The sequence below is a fragment of the Lactuca serriola genome, chromosome 1 (assembly GCF_051521515.1).
Source record: "Lactuca serriola cultivar US96UC23 chromosome 1, Lser_US96UC23_V15, whole genome shotgun sequence".
Lineage (NCBI taxonomy): Eukaryota > Viridiplantae > Streptophyta > Magnoliopsida > Asterales > Asteraceae > Lactuca > Lactuca serriola.
The window spans coordinates 226,353,301-226,371,762 of NC_136408.1; positions in this window are offsets into that span (position 1 = coordinate 226,353,301).

The window sequence follows — 18,462 nt, forward strand, 5'->3', positions numbered from 1 at the left end:
AACAACGCAAATTTTCAAACAAATTTTTCATTTTAAAAATAAAGTATTTCCATTCAAAACAAGGCATAAATAATTGAAGTATTATGTCAAATACAAATAGTCTAAATCCCAAGATCATAAAAACATCCTTCAGTGTGTATCGATCACGCCGGCGCCTTCCCACGGTCCTCGCTAGTACCTGAAACACATACATAACAACTGTAAGCATAAATGCTTAATGAGTTCCCCAATATACAACTAACGCACATACGCCTTTCCAGGCCCTGACCTATCGGTCCATGTGTCTCAGGGGACTTCCGTCCCTGCTGGGTAAACCTTCCGGTCCTACCCACGCCGACCTTCCGGTCCATCACACAACATATTGCCTTCCGACCCATAACATATCGCCTTCCGGCCAATAATATAATCGCCTTCCGGCCCATGACATACATAGCACATATAACAAATAACTTACCACATATAGCATACATGTCACATATCATAGCTGACCTTCCGGTCATACAGTCAAACCCTTCCGGGTACAGTATAGTGAGAAGACTCACCTCGTGAATGCTGAAAGCTACCAAATCCTGAAATTGCTCGTGCACAATCCGATGAGCTACAATCTCCCTATCACATCACAAATCTCTCATTAACACTTATATCTTCTAAGTGTGACTATCCCTAAGAAGTCAGACTTAGGTCAACTCTGGTCAACGGTCAACGGTCAACTCGTCCGGACTCGGCGAGTACCATGTCGACTCGGCGAGTCTAGACGTCCTCCAACTCTCTGAGATTCCCTATCTACTCGTCGAGTATCCTCCTTGACTCGACGAGTTACTGCTGGAAGAATCGCGGGGCCACCCCGACTCAACTCGCCGAGTCTTGAAGAACAACTCGACGAGTCCCAGTTAATCTTCAAGCTACTCGCCGAGTCTGTTCATCGAACTCGGCGAGTCCATGCCATGCAACCGCTCAAACTGCATCCTAAGGTCAGAACTGCTTCGACCATTCCTAGGTCTGGCCTTCCTAGGCTGACCCATCACGTAAAGTCCTCATTTCAGTGCTCATGATACACCATATGATTCATAATTTACATTTTAACCTAAGCCATAAGGATTCCAATCCAAAACCTTCATCAATTCCCGAAATGCACAAACATGGGACATTCTGGACCTCCAAAGGTCCCAATACAGGGTTACAATCGACATGGGGGCTAGGGTAACATTCAATCTACTCACAACAAGGGTTCCATAACCCTAATTCCATAATCACATCAACATAGCAGAGTATACTCGAATTCTTACCTGGATGATGTATCCTCTGTGTCCCCAATCCTCAGAATGTGACTCCCTTGCTGCTCCTTTAGCCAATCCCTTCTCTTCTTTGCACAACCACTCTTCTATAATCAACAATGGCCTATAATCCTTGCTCCAGATGCACACAATCGATTTATGGTTCTTCTCAGAAGGCTAAAATGAACAATGACGGCCAATAAGTCTCCTTTATACGTCCCAAACCTGAACGGTTAGGGTTTTCGCTAAACAGCGTAGACTCGCCGAGTCCATTTCTGGACTCGTCGAGTCCAGTCGCGAACCCGCGACCAAGTCTGCGATCCTACTCGGCGAGTCTAGGCTCCAACTCGCCGAGTCCCCTCTTAAATCATCCCAAAAACATAATTTAACAATACCTGAGATTTCGGGTTATTACAGTTCTCTAGGCACGAGTTTTAAAATTGAAGAGTCAAATTTCTATGACACACTGTTGGTGAGGTGCAAATTTTGAGTACTCTTACAATTTGTCAAAACCGTTGAGAATTTATCGACACCAGAGACGCCGACAGCATTCGCCAAATTCTAGGTCTTGCAGACCTACTGTCATGGTTCATTCAGAACTCCTCGCAAAATTAAAGAAACCCGTACGACTTTGACCCAGCAAGGGGTGGCCTTTGACTGGGAAGTTAAGCAAGAGAAGGAACATTTGGAATTCCAAGTGAGAGACCAAGTTCTTTAGGAAGTCTCACTCTGGGAATGGCTTAATACGCTTCGTATCCCGTGGAAAACTAAATCCAAGATAAATAGGACCTCCGAGATTCTTATCAGAATCAGTCTTGTATCTCGCAGACTAGACCTACTCCACGAACTCAGTAACAGACATTCTACTCTTCGCGTCTCGATCGTGAAACCATACCTTTCTGTTAGGACTCTTGTAAGTCCACTTGTCGAGATCCTCACCTTCATATTAGAACCGTAGTAACCCTCGACTGACAGGTTAAGCGGATGAAGCAACGTCGTCGCCCATTAGTGAAGGTTCATTGGGATACCAACCGAGAACCCTATTTCACTTAGGAGCGCTAGAACCAATCGATTAGGAAGTTTCCTCCTCACGACGAAATTCCCTTTAACAGGGGTATGATGTGACAACCCGAAATTTCCATTCTGAACAAACCATATCAAGCCAATAGAAGTTAGAACAGTTACAGCGAAATTCCAGACTTCGGGTATAAGTTTGGCAGTTTTTCAGGATTTACACTTAAGGAGATATCAGGAGAGTGGATGCACTAGAGTTTTTTGCAACACTGTTATTCCAATACTCTAGGGTATTAGAGTTCATTCCAGGAATAAAAATATTTTCTGTCAAAAATCTCAGGACTATATATAGAAAATTGAGCCATATTCATTCATTAGTTACATTTCCAATTAGAGAAAAGCCAAATTCTCTCTCACGGATCTTCAGGTTTTTATCCCAAATCGTGAGTACTTCTATCTAGTTGTATTATATAGCTTAGATTATGTTTTATAACCTCAAAATCGAATCAAAACCCCAAGATTTGGGAGTTTACCGCCCAAGAACACTTGGAGAGTAAACTCCATTTTAAGGGCCAAAAGTGTGCCAAATATCCCTCAAAGCCTTGGAAACAAACCTAGAAGTTTCTATTACATGTTCAGACCACCAAAACAATTAAGACTCAAGGGTGAAAGTGAGTTCATGGCCAAGGAAGTTCTTGGGCCGTGAACTCCATTTTTAAGTGACAAAATGCCCTAAAACCCTCCTTAAGCCAAGACACTAAATTGGACATGTACCTAAATGAGTTTAGGACTAGCAAACACAATTAGAACACCAAGAGTAAGGTGTTCATGGCCCAAGAAGTTCTAGGGCCGTGAACTCCATAAAATGGTGCCATAAACTCTTCTAAAGCCTAGTTTAGTTCCTAGTTAATTTAGGGACTTGAAAACACCATAAACATCCTCCCAAGGGAGATTACGGCCGTAATCTCCAAGGGATATGGTCCCAGGGACGTGAACTCCTCAAAGGAGTTAAAAGGAAGCCCAAACACTTGTTTAAGCCTTGAAGCAATTCACCACTTGAGTTGTAATAATTTTAGGCTTCATTTAGGAACCTCATTGAGAGTTTACGGCCAGGAGTTTACTCCCCTGGGCCGTAAACTCCAACACATATGGTCTTTTGACCATAAACTCCTATAAGATGTCTTGCACTCCTTTGTCGCAACCCATTAGCCTCCTAGCACTTGACCAAAAGTGTTTTCCTCGCATTAGGATGTTTTTACATGATTAATTAGTGTTATAATCACTAATTGTTTATATACATATCTTTATTATCTTATAAAAGAAATCTAACTATTTCTAAAAATAGATTGATTATAATAATAATATTTTTTTAAGACGTCCAAATGATGAAGCTGACAGTATAAGTAATCATTAATAAAATAATATTACATTTTAACCACGTTTTGAATTCAAATATTTCTCATCAAATATCCTTATATTTCTCAGCAATTTGATCTCGTTCCCTCAAATCCCGGATTCATTCAAATTTTGAATCATTTTAGATATCCTTAAATTTAGCATGTTGATTCAAATATCCCTCCCATCGCATATACCTCTTTGTTCCCTCCCCTACAATAAAACCCACCGTCCAGGAACAGAAGATGACTTCATCTCCCATCTTCCACTATCCCCAACCACCGGTTCTATGACACCGAGACGTCTTTCCTTCCAAAAATGACTTCACCACAGGAACCCTAAATTACTTTTGGAAGCTCACCGTCTTCTCATTCTCTAACTTTTTTCTCTCAACTGGCATTTAGAGTTTTGATTTGTCATATGTGACGTCGTCCACCGCGGCCATGCCATTTTTTGATCGTTTTTACACCGTCGCTTCCAGTCAAACCCAACCATTCCCAAATGTCGGCCTGATCGATACACACTTTTGTCGTTTTCATGGTTATACCTTCAACCACCCAGCGCCATGGTTTCCAACATATTCAGGTATATTTCTAGACTATACATTTATGTACAATCTTTATTGCAATTTTGAAATATTTTAAATGGATACTTAGATTTTGACCGACTTCGATTTTCTATACATCGAGGTTCAATTTTGTGGAAAGATCTATGTTTGATCTTTTTCATTTGCATGTTTATTGTATCATTTTCCGAATTGAGGATGTTATTACGAAGCTCAAAATCTAGAAGAAAAAATGAGCAATGGGTGACTGGTGAGAGTACAATCCTTCATTTGACCCTAATTACCTGTCTATATTTTTCTTTTTAATCTAGATGACACTAGGTGGAGTCCATGCTTTTCACGAATAATTTCATTTTGGAACTACCTTTAAGTTTAGTTTTTTTTGGTTCGTAAGTCTTCAACCATGTTCATATTTGTTGTTGTTTTTATTTTATTTTTTAGCTCTAATTTGTTTCTTTTAGCGTGATCCAGGTTCAATTTTTTTTGCAACATGTATTGGCTAGAGAGAAGCAAACACAAGAGTGTCCAATACATTAAACAGAGAAGCAAACACCAATTGTAACGACCAAAATTTCAAAACAATTAAAACTTTTCAAAAACAACCCATTTTAATAACGTTGTTACAAAAAGGTTTTCAATACATTATTTAACAGAGTATTTCCCAGGTTCACTTCATAAAACACCAATGCGAGTAACGGTACGATCACGCCTTTGCCTTGCCACAGACTCCTGAGAACCTGAAAACATAAAACCACAACTGTAAGCCCGAAAGCTTAGTGAGATACCCCCAATATACCAACCACATATACGGCCTTCCAGGCCACGACCTTCCGGTCCAAAACATATCGCCTTTCGGCCCATAACGCAATGCCTTCCGACCCATAACATATTGCCTTCCGGCCCATAACATATTGCCTTCCGGCCCATAACATATTGCTTTCCGGCCCACAGCATAAAAAGCATACATATCATAACAGAACATAGAACGACCCCGCATACCGGGTCACACTCCAGACCAAGCATCAATGCACATAACATGTAATCATATAACAGTTCACAGTCAGCAATCGATCAACAGATCACATAACATAGCATTACTCTAACCAAGATACCAGCCTAGCCGGTCACTAGCATAACATCACCCTACGAATCAGTCAACATACTAAATGCACACATACGCCTTTCCAGGCCATGACCTTCCGGTCCACATCGCAATGCCTTCCGGCCCTCAACACGTAATGCCTTTCGGCCCACAACATATAACACCTTCCGGCCCATAACATAATGCCTTCCGGCCCATATCCCGCAATATCATAGCAATAGACAACTACCCGGATTTCCATCCGATACAAGGGTTGGCCTTGGTGCCATAAACCCTATCGATATAGTGAGGATAACTCACCTCGAAACTGCCGGCTGAACAGATAACTCAAGCTGCTCCGATCACTGATACGATCTCCACCACTGGACAGCCACCAATGCACTGAACTCAAAACCATAAACAACAATTACCAAAATACCCCTGGAAACCACTGGTTAACCCTTGGTCAAAGACAAGGTCAAAGTCAACCCCTGACTGACCCTACTCGCCGAGTCAACCCTATGACTCGTCGAGTTCCCATACTCAAAACTTCACTCAATCGGCAACCTAACTCGTCAAGTCACCCCGAGACTCACCGAGTCCAACAATACTGAGTCCACTTCGCACACAACTCAGCGAGTCATCCTTTGAATCACCGATTCTCGACTCAACCAGAGAATATCGGGAATCTTCTACAAGACTCGCCGAGTCTAGAACAGACTCGCCGATTCTATGGCTATCTTCAACCTACTCGCCGAGTTGTTCATACAACTCGCCGAGTCCAAGGCCATCTTCATCCGACTCGCCGAGTTGTTCTTCCAACTCGTCGAGTCCCAACTCATCTTCAAGCAACTCTTCGAGTTCACCCATGTGACTCGCCGAGTACCACCGGTCTGAATTCATTCAGAAGCATTCCAGGCCATGCAATTGATCCAAAACATAGATCTAGCCTCCTACAATCCATCCATCACGTAAAGTGGCAAACTTTACGTGAATCCAAAGAGATCTAGGACTTATTCACTTTAGAGCTAGGGTTTGGGACATGATGGCTTCACTAAGTACTCAAACACAGGAACTTTAATGCACTCTAGGCCTTCAATATTCCAGATCTGAGGTAGCAACCTCAGATCTAACCTCCAAACTCCAAAACAAACCAAGATATACTCCCCACAAACCCCAAAATGATGAATCCATATGAGTGATAGCCCAAGAACGAGGTATTACCTCAAAAGAATGCCCCAACTGCAATGAAACTCGAATCCAAGCAAAGCCCATTGATCCAAGCCTCTTCTCCTTCAAGATTTCATCAACAAACACCTCCCCAAGCTCCAAATACACTCCAATCTTCTTCAATCACGCTTTCTAGGGTTTCTGGACTTCAAGGGGGATCAAGGAGGCTGGGGAGAGGATATAATGTTCCTTATATAGGGCTCAACCCCGAGAATTAGGGTTTTCTCCACTCAGCGACTACTCACCGAGTCCATCTCATCGACTCGCTGAGTCGGCTACATAACACGCGACCAAGTCGCGACTCTACTCGCCGAGTCCATCCATGGACTCGCTGAGTCACTCTTTCCCAATTAACACTTTAGCCCTTCAACTCTACTCTTGCTACTTCGGGATGTTACAATTCTCCCCCACTTGAATTAGGCTTCGCCCTCAAAGCCTACAGCAACTCAACTCCAAAGATACTCCCACAACGCGCCATCTGGCCTTGACCGGACCAGGTCCCTCAAGGCATACCCATCGAAGCTCGAACACACTTTCCCTTCGTTTACGGTGTCCTGAGCATCGTCTCGAACCGGGCACCGACTGTACCCCCTGATCATCATTCTCAATAACCGAGAATTACCCAAGATGCATCACTACCCCAAATCTCAACAATCACTTGACCCATAAGGATAGAAATTCATGAACCATCGAATCCCAGATCCGAATCCCACTCTATCCATTCCGTGATGACGGAAGGACCCATTCTCATTTTCAAAGCAACTCCCACGAGTTCTCTTCTTACAACTGCATACACATGCTGATCCAGCTTTAACACCCTTAGGTTGGGGAAAACCCGATGCACTGATGATATCCTCAAACATCCCCCAGGATGAGCCACTAATATACATCCCATACCCTGATTAGAATCACACTGAGAGTTCAAGACTCTCTCCCTGCATCCCTTCCGAGCCTCTTAGCTCTACACTTGTGGATTTCCCTCCGTGACCTCAGCAGACATTCCAAACCGGATGAGCTTCTACTCCACTGCCGCAAACACGCTGCTCAATAACCATACTCGAATTACTCTAATCATAACTCTGCTCTGCCGCTTTCACTTCCGTGAACTTGCACTCCCTCTCGGAGTTACACACCTCTTACCTCTCTCTCTTCCTTTACCAAGGAATCCACTCGGCCACAATGTCACTCCGACAAATGCCACGGTGCTCGCCCAACGCTACGCCACCCTTTAGCGTGTCCGCTATCCATCCAACACACTTACTCTAACTCTCCTCGCAGGGACTCTCAAGCCCATGCACTACCTCAACTAAACAAGATCACTACCCGGGGCCAGTCCTTCCAATGCAATCACACTGCAACATACACAATCCACAATCTCAAACTGATCCAACAATACCAACAGAGTCTCCAGCATGACTGGACCGACTCACATGCACATATTAGACACTTGAGGCTATAACTCTGTGGGTCCGTGCACCCAAACTCTGTGAACCCTCAGGTTCTAACTCTGGGAACCTTCCGGTTCCAACTCTATAAAAATGCACAACATAAATCCCATAGAAATAATGCAGTACAACACATCACATACATATAGCATAGAAATACTCTGATCACATAACCCTGGTTACCTACTCAAACTTGATCCCGTCCTGCTCCCAGGCCTCCTTAATCAAATGCCCTAGGTCTGTATCCCGCCCCGCATGCCCGACACTCGCTCCTATCAGCCTATACTCTGGGCTAACAGCACACTGCTGAATCCCAACAGCTAAGCACCCTCAAGTACTCATCGATCTCCCAGAGAATTTTCCAATTCTCCCCCACTTAAAGCACTGACAAACAACCATCGGTCGCCATCAACGACCTTCCAGAACAACCCAGCGCAATGAAAACACTTACACACTGACTGCTTCCCACAAGCATAAACAACCCTCAACAAAACACATCTCCTCACTGATCAATCCGCTCAAAAAAGAATCCGATCTCCAATTATCCATTGCATGACTGCAGATGCTACCCGACATTCAACCCCATGCCGCATCTCTACTAATACCCCTCACGAATGATAACCAACGATAGCACAAAGCACCATACTATAATCATACCAAACCCTCAAGGAACAACGGATACCAAGACGAAAACCCGAAACACAAATCCATAACCAAAACCTCAACCCGTAAAACGACGAATACCTCATCAAAATCCACACAAAGATACCAGCACAAACAATACACCACAATAAACGCAAGATAATAAGACATCAAGAAAGAAACATACCCGCAGTTGCCTCCGGCACTGCTCTGACCTCCTCTACCGCAAGCTGATAAGCACGACCCTGAGCCCTTGGGGGCTCCGCTCCATCCTGACCTCCTCCTGGAATCCTCAAAGTGGCCGGTGCTGGAGCCTGCACCGGTCCTGCGGAAAGCTGTGGACAGTTGACCCTCATATGTCCAACCTGACGACAATGATAGCAAATCCTCAAATCCCGAACCGGTGCTGACCGCCGCCAATCCCTCGCATAGTGCCCCTCCTTTCCGCACTTGCGGCATGCACCACCGGACCTGCAAACTCCGGTGTGACTCCTCCCATACTTCCCACAAGTGTGGCTGCTCAGATCCCCCACTCTGACATCAACGGTCTTAGACCGTTTCAGCGCCGGCTGCGACTGCACCGGAGCCTGCCTCAGCTCACGCAACTGCAACTCAATCTCTAACTCACGCCGTCTGGCGGCCTCCTGCAACTCCAACAGGGTTTCGCACCTTTGCGCATACACAAACTGTCTGATATCCCCCACTGAGCATACTCAGATATCGGGACATCTGATCCTGCTCCAAAGCGAACTCAGGGCAAAACATCGCCCCTCAAAGAACATCCTGGTGATCTCAGTCACCGACTCCGAATCATGCTTCAACTCAAGAAACTCCTGAGCCAATGTTTCCCTCTCATCCTGCGGAGCATAGCGAGTGCTGAACATCTCTCTGAACTGATCCCATGAAACCGCAGCCCTCTGCGCATCCGAGTATGACCCCGCGGTCACTCTCCACCAATCCTACACCCCGAGCCTCAACAAGTTCAGAGCACACCTCACCCTCAGATCAGCAGGGCATGAACACGTGAAGAAACACCCCTCCACGTCCGATAACCACTTCATAGCAACAATTGAGTCCTGAACTCCATCGAAGGTGGGAGGCTCTGTATTATCGAAGTCCCGATACTGAAAATCTCTATCAGCTCCTCCCCTTGCCGCTGCTACAGCCACTGTAGCTGCCGCGGCAGCGGTCTCCGCGAGAGCCGCATAGCGCTCATCAAAATACTCCACCATGGCGGTCTTGATCGACCCAAACAGTTCCGGCAACTTAGCCCGGAACAATACAGCAACCTCATCATGCAGGATCTCGCAAATCCTCGCATCCAACTCGCACGAGCTCATCTGACCAATAACCTTGGGCGGCACAGACCCGCCCTGAACCCCTTCTCCTACTCCCGATCCAGACCCGGATCCACTCCCAGCATGCCTCAGGATCACCATATAGAAAAACACCACAAAATCTCAGACATTTCCCACAAGCCTGGGATCCAACTCTCTCAACCCCACCCTAGAGATCATGGTTTCCCTGATACGCGTATGGGTCCTGTGCTTTCAGTAGTACGGGCCCATACTACCTTCCACACCTACCCATATTTGTATGAAGTACTACCACAACACCCTAGGCAAACATGCATAACAACGCACAACCCTCACCACAAGAGGAACACAGAGAATCTCCCATAAGGGACCCTAGGCTACAGGCATCACAAATCAGGCAATATTATCATGAATTCCTAAAGATCCCTAGCCTATCACTAGCATGCTGCTCTATCAAGCTCAAAAACAAATAACTTGCATGGTATTTTGGGGGGTTACTTACTGGCTCCGGCTGATCGTACCTCCGCGTCCTCCCTTACTCATTTTTGAAAACCATTTTTAATTACTCTTTTGAAAACTCTCCTCGATTTGAGACTGGAGTCACACGAATGTTCCTCCAATTCACTCAAACCAAGGCTCTGATACCAACTTGTAATGACCAAAATTTCAAAACAATTAAAACTTTTCAAAAACAACCCATTTTAATAACGTTGTTACAAAAAGGTTTTCAATACATTATTTAACAGAGTATTTCCTAGGTTCACTTCATAAAAAACCAACGCGAGGAACGGTACGATCACGCCTTTGCCTTGCCACAGACTCCTGAGAACCTGAAAACATAAAACCACAACTGTAAGCCCGAAAGCTTAGTGAGATACCCCCAATATACCAACCACATATACGCCCTTCCAGGCCACGACCTTCCGGTCCAAAACAAATCGCCTTTCGGCCCATAACGCAATGCCTTCCGGCCCATAACATATTTCCTTCCGGCCCATAACATATTGCCTTCTGGCCCACAGCATAAAAAGCATACATATCATAACAGAACATAGAACGACCCCGCATACCGGGTCACACTCCAGACCAAGCATCAATGCACATAACATGTAATCATATAACAATTCACAGTCAGTAATTGATCAACAGATCACATAACATAGCATTACTCTAACCAAGATACCAGCCTAGCCGGTCACTAGTATAACATCACACTAAGAATCAGTCAACATACTAAATGCACACATACGCCTTTCCAGGCCATGACCTTCCGGTCCACATCACAATGCCTTCCGGCCCTCAACACGTAATGCCTTTCGGCCCACAACATATAACTGTTGGATTAATGTCTAAGTCCATAACTATATTTGGTAAGACTTGACCCGACCCGGCATGGTCCATTTGGGTTGCATACCATCATGCACTTGAATGAGAGAAATAAGACACTTATGGTTATTAATATATTATAAGTTCTAGTATATTAATAATAAGAATAATAAGATTATTTAATTAGTATTGATCAAGAATTAATCTAGGATTAATTAAGTGATCAAAAGAAGACTAATTAAATATATGGGTTGATTGTGTAAATCATCCATACTTGTATAGTGGGCTAATGCTCCATGGATAATCAAGTTGGGCTAAAACCCATAGGATGGTCCATGGATGCTCCATGGTGTATTTGAACCCATGGATCCAAGGAAATGGAAAGTCATGACAATTAGGGTTTTCACTAATTGTATAACTATATAAGCATCTTATTATTGAGGAAAAATCGGCCACTAGAGATAGTGAAGAAAGGGCTAGCCGATTTTGAAGAGTGTAGAATTCTCTCAAGTTATTCTAAGTGTTTTGATGATTGTGATTCCATTTGAGGTGTCACACTTGGGGCACTAGGCACTCAAGCTTCATGAAGACATTCTACACCAAAGAGGTATGTATTCTATCTTGCTATAGTTATTGTTTTGTATGCTAGATTAGGATAATACCTTGGAAGTTCTTATTTGCATGTATAATAGAGAAAACATAGATCCAAGGTATTTAGGGTTGCATGTACACTTAGGAAGTGTTAGAATGCTCAAAACTCAACAGCGGTATCAGAGTCACGGGTTGTTTTCTGTTATATTGATGCAAATATTTTATTTTCAAAGTTGGAAAAAAAAAAAAAAAAAAAACCATGAAGTTTGTCAAATTTTAAGATAATTACTTGTTCTTGTGAAAAACTAATTATTTGTAAAATTTGAATAATTTGCTTTATGAGTTGAATTAGGTCAAATTTAATAAAAGATAAAATAATATGATTATTTTATTAGTTTTAAAAGTTTGATCTAAAGAGTTTTATTTTTTGAAACCTCCATAAGTTATGGATATGAAAAGGTTTTAAAAAAAAAAATTGATTCAAAGTTTTTTTGGAGTTACAAAATTTGGTGTTAATGTTTTAAAGGATTCCATAACTTAAGAATAAGTTATGGATCACCAAAAGTTTTTTGTGTTACCTTGTTTTATGAGTAAATTTAGATTAATGAATAAAATTATGTGATAGTTGGTTTTAATCCAAATTAATCTAAGAATTGATTCTAAAATGTGTTTTTGTAACTTGTCCTCAAGTTATATGAAAAGTCACATTTAAGAATCATAAAACTCATAAAAATTGGCAAAGGTTACAAAAATGAAGAGTCTAGTTCTAATTAAATGGTTTTATGACTCCAAAACTTGTCCTCAAGTTATGGAGGACCAAGAGTCTCTTCATTTAATAAAATAAAATAAAATAAAAAAAAAGGTGTAACCTTAATTAATTCCATAAGTTATAAAATAAAGAAAAGTTAATTCTTTTATAAGTTTAAAGTCTTCCATAACTTGTCCTCAAGTTATGGAACTTGAAGAGTTTTTGGATTAAAACTACTTTAAACACATAAGTTATGGAATTAATTAGTTTTGAATAGTTTCAAAACTTGCCCTCAAGTTTTGGAATTTGTAAAGTTTTCACTTATGAATACTTTAATTCCAAGTTAGCCCTTAGAATTTTAAAAGTTAAAATTCAACCCTTATACTTTATAATATTATAAGTTAATAATATATATATATGTATAAGAGTAAAGTCAGTCTTACCGCTAGTACGCCTCATTCACGAAGCCGGTCTATAAGGTGGGTATAAGGTTGTTGCCTATAAAATGGCAACTTAATGGGTGTCCACTCTCACCCACCGCTTGCTTGACTGGTGGAGGGTCGTTAGCCGAACGGGTTTGATAGGACTAGAATTCTCCCTTCATTAAAAGTATTAATGATAATACTAAGTAACTAAACTCTTAATAATACCCAATCTTAGTTACTTAGGAAAAATGTGAATAAGGTGCTAACCCATGAAATTACACTTTACACTTTGTCTAAGTCGTTAGTGGAGCGTGTGTGGTTAACCGGCACACTAACTTGGACTTAACAAGGTAGGTAAAGGGTGACTTAATATTTATCATAGTATCGATGGAGCGTGTGTGGTTAACCAGCACATCGATTGAGGGGTAATTTATTAAGGGTACCAAGTGATTTGCATGGTTACTTCACACCTTGTTTTGTGACCCTCGGCATCCCAGTCACAAAACCTGAAGGGCACACTCGAGATTGAAACATGCCTTTGAAAAGTTCAATGAATCTCAAAGATCTAGGAGTTTCAAAAGCAATTAAAACCTAATAATACATTTCGTTTATCTTGGTGGAAATTGGTGAATCGTCATTCACCTACCTTCAAATATTTTATAGCTTGGATTACGGCATACCTCTTCTAAGTTATAAAATAGTTTGTTGGGTCCTAGCCTTAATATTTCATATTGGGTGTCATATTAAGGACTTTAAATCAACTATCTTGAATATCTCCCAAAAGATGTCTGTAATAGACACCTATGATCTTCCCAAATCTAGTGAAACAAGGTTTCCTAAATGAAGATGATGTCCTTTGGAAATCATACTTCTTTCACATCCTCCAATTATTCTCCCCAACCCACAAGTTCTTGAAAAGTTTAAGGTCACTCAAGCCCTATTGGCAAGGCAAGGTCTAGGTTTGAACACATCTTGGAGATGTAGTCACATATTGACAAGCCGGGAGAGTTGGGTGTCAAAGTCTTGAGAAAGTTGGTGGTTCAATCACTTTCTAAGTCACATAGTGAGTTCCTTTGGGACACCTATGAAACAGACAATGACAAGACCCTTAATGATCTTATCTATTTGCTAAGATCAACTTCCTAAAACTTTATGGACATTGACAATGATGACATTGGATATCCAGTAAAGCATTCTCTTCCCAATGGAAAGGGATCGGCCATAGTCAACTCGGTTGACCAAATGGTAAAGAGAAAAGCTAAGTCTGTGATAGTCTCGTGTACCATTAACAAAGGGTCCATACGTTTATATTGCCAAGGGAAGGGGCATTGGTTGCGAAGCTGCCAAATTTACCTAAGGATGTTAAAGTCAATAGGTTTGACTCTACTTCAGGTAAAATCCACTATCTAACTCTGTTAAGTTTCTATTCTGAGATTCTTGATACATGATGTGACCGGGTCGCATGGTGATGGTTTAAGAATCAAAGGAAAGTGAAGAAACTTAAAGGAAGAATATGCTGAATCTGATCGCATAGATGGATTTCTATCGCATAGTTTGAAAAATCGGATTCTTGAGCTACTTCTTAGGAGTTATGAGATATTGCTTAGGAATAGATAACAACAAGTTTTCATATGGATTGTAAGGATAGTTTTTCCGCAAAGTTTTAAAATAAAAAGAAATTTTTGATTTTATTTATTTTAAAATATCCTTACAATGGCATCTGTGGAAATTTTTGTTGCTTATAAGATTCCATTAACAGCAAGAGTGGAAACATGAAATTGATTCTTTCGTTTGTGGTAATGTCTAAATTTACCAAATAAGGAAAGATTCTCATCACCCAAGTTTCAAGTGGACCGGAACTTGGAATCATGCAAGTTGTATAGCATGATGAATGAGAACTTTCAAGTTTTGGAAAAATTAAGACTAATTACTTGTTCACATGGATGTGTGAGTCAAGTAAAGGACTAAGGGATCGAGTACACATTCTTGTGCACTGATTAAGTCCACCACAAAAGATCGATAAGAAGAATCAAATTAGGCAGAAGGATAAAAGTTTCTCAAATCTGAAAAGATGGGAGAGTACTTTAGTATCAGTTTTGTGATCATCTTAATGATTAAGAAACCATATCACAATTAGTTCTCTAAGGAAATCTTAGTGCATTCTTATGACTAAGAAGAGGAACTTGAATTGTTGAAGTGGTTAAATCAAGAAGATGAGTCATACTTCGTTCCAATACAAGTATTAGAGTCATACTCCAAGATTGTAACTTGAGTGACATGTCTCAAAAGAAGGTTTAAAACACTTGTCAAATGTAAGAGTAAAAGTTTTTCTACTCTTGTACATTTGAAATTGGTAAGCTGTGATGTTTTGGATAAAACAAAGACCAACTTAGGCCAATTGTGTGAAGTGTTTGTCTTGATTAGAATCCACACTATCTCTTGGATATTTGACAAGGGAGTCTTATAGGTCAAGAGGACAGTGGGAGTCTTAAAGGTCTTGAAAGTCTCAAGAACTAATCAAGAGTAAAACCTGAAGTTCTTCACTAGCACACGACTTGAGGTTTATAACCTATCGTGTTGACATATCTGTGCCCATTCCAGTTAAAGTTGGCTTTGCATATGAGTTCTTAGAGTTCTTAATTTGTTGCACAACAACTTGGAAGCAATGGTAGGCCCTTGAGCTGCCAGGTGGCAAGAAGTTAAGATTGAGTTCAATCCATATGGTTTTGGATTTGTCATTATCTTTGTCTTATGATTATGATTTTGACAGTTCATATGGGTAGGAACTCATACACCATTAAATCTAAGTGTCATAAGGTTTCTCTCTGATTCATGAAAATGATGGTGAGGAAACACTTTCACTAAGTAGATTTTAGCTAGATAGCAATTGTGATATTTGCATTCTCAAAGTCGTTAGTGGAGCGCGTGTGGTTAACCGGCACACTAATATGGACTTGTCAGAAGTGGCAAAAAAGGTCTAGCCATTATGATTACGGCATACCTCTTCATAATTGTTTAGACCCACAAGTGTGCTATCTAAGGGAAGGTGTATGATTTTGATAAAGTCTTATCAAAATAATCTAGTATCAGAAATCTGAACTTTGGTAAGAAAGTCAATGAACTATTGATTTCTAGAAGTCCAGCTGATTTCTGGGTACATGTCAAAGCTAGTGGGAGCATAAGTGTTATGCTAATAATCATCATGTTAGTGGGAGCATGATAATTATGATAAGTATTGCAAGTTAGCAATGTTAATTATAGAAAACAAAAGTTTCAATTGGGAAAGAGTTGTTTTGCTATAATTAAGGGAGAGGAAATTATACTTCATCTCAAATCTATAAGCTTAGATCGTGAGGTTTTAATCATTTAGTCAAGGATATATATGAATTTCATGTTGGAATGGCTCAACATAAGGAAATTCTGTATACGGGTCCATTATTTGCGTTCTAAAATTCGATTATGATTACGGCATCCCTTTTCATAATCTGAATTATGAGAACTTGGCAAATTGAAATGGAAATATTATAGCAAAAGACTGGTTTAGTCTTTATGTAAGACATCATGAATCGTGTCCCATATGCTTCGGATATAGGATCGATTACATGTGCTATATTCATCCGTTCTAAAATTTTCCAAATGCCTGGGGCATTAAGAAGGGAAAAGGTTTAGAACTGGATATGACTAAAAGGATTAAACAATTGTCGAGGACAATCTAAGGTTTACCAAAGATTGGTTGCTCAAGGACAATTGGAAGTATAGTGATAATTCTGGAAGGACCATATTGACATAGTCTGTAAGGAGGCAACTCTTGTTCAGAAGTGATAGTCAAAATGGAATCTGGAAATGTTTCTAAGTTAGAATTTTCAATCTGTTTAAGATTAGGAAACTTAATGCAAGAAGGATGTTTCCAAGGAGTTTATCTCCTTTGGAATACTCTGTAATGATTTTTGGCAAGTCTTTCTGACTTTGTGCATAATCGTTACAAGAGGATCAATGCATATAAGTTTAGAATCTAACAGATTTCAGTAAATGGCATGAATTTGGAATTCTTGCATTTGCAGTAAGGATTTGGGAGTGTGAAAAGAGAATCATTGAGGTTATGTTCAATTGATCTAGTTCACAAAGTAAAGATCATAGACAAACATAGTATGCATACTTGGTGTGTGGCATGACTAGTGTTTAAGAAAACATAGTGTACATGCTTGGAGCATGGGACAACTATTGTTTTAAATTCAAGAATAAAGTTGATAGCTGAAACAGTATACAATGAATAATGTGTAATCATATGGTGATAAATAAAAGGTGTTTTCTTTATATTCATAAGTTCTGAGACCATATTGGATTCAATTATTATTGTGTTTCACTTTGCATGTTTTGACTTCCCGAATAAACTGGGTTATTCTTCCGGAATGACTAAGTTATTCAAACCATCCACATTCGGTCATATTTTGGAAGTAGATATGAATTAAGACTGTCATGATGGGTTGTAGAGGTCTAAGGTGTTGGACAAGGCTACAACAATCATGAGTGCTCATAAGTTCTGAGTATTGGATTCAACCCGCGCTCATTGGAATCACTTCATGGATTTTATCACGAGTGATCATGAGATGATAATATCTTATATTCTTCAAACCTAGAGATATGAGTTGTTACTATGAGTTGATAGTACATTGATTGCATGAAACCGCATTTGGTAACTCTGTGCTATAAAACGTGCTTTTGTGTATGATTCAACAAGTAGTAGAACAAGCCATATGAGTCGAAGTTTATCCGTTCCTTTTACCTTCGGGATAAAAGCGATATCTGTGGGCCCCTCGATGATTTGATGATGACAAATGGAAGTGCTCGGCCGGGCCAGGACTGATTTGATTTGTTCAATTAGTCAGTTGTCATAAATCGGAAATCGGGAAACAACAAATGGACAGAGAGAATGATTATAATCCATGTCTCAGTCCATATGATATCTAGAATGGAGGAATATATGATCCCTTATCTAATGGACAAGTCACTGACAAAGGTCAGAGTTCATCTACAAGGTCAGAGTTCGACAGAAGCTTTTGAGAGCTACGATTGCCGGTTGGTTCCTGAAGTCATACGCAATAATAGTTTTAGACTTATCCAAGTGGGAGACTGTTGGATTAATGTCTAAGTCCATAACTATATTTGGTAAGACTTGACCCGACCCGGCATGGTCCATTTGGGTTGCATACCATCATGCACTTGAATGAGAGAAATAAGACACTTATGGTTATTAATATATTATAAGTTCTAGTATATTAATAATAAGAATAATAAGATTATTTAATTAGTATTGATCAAGAATTAATCTAGGATTAATTAAGTGATCAAAAGAAGACTAATTAAATATATGGGTTGATTGTGTAAATCATCCATACTTGTATAGTGGGCT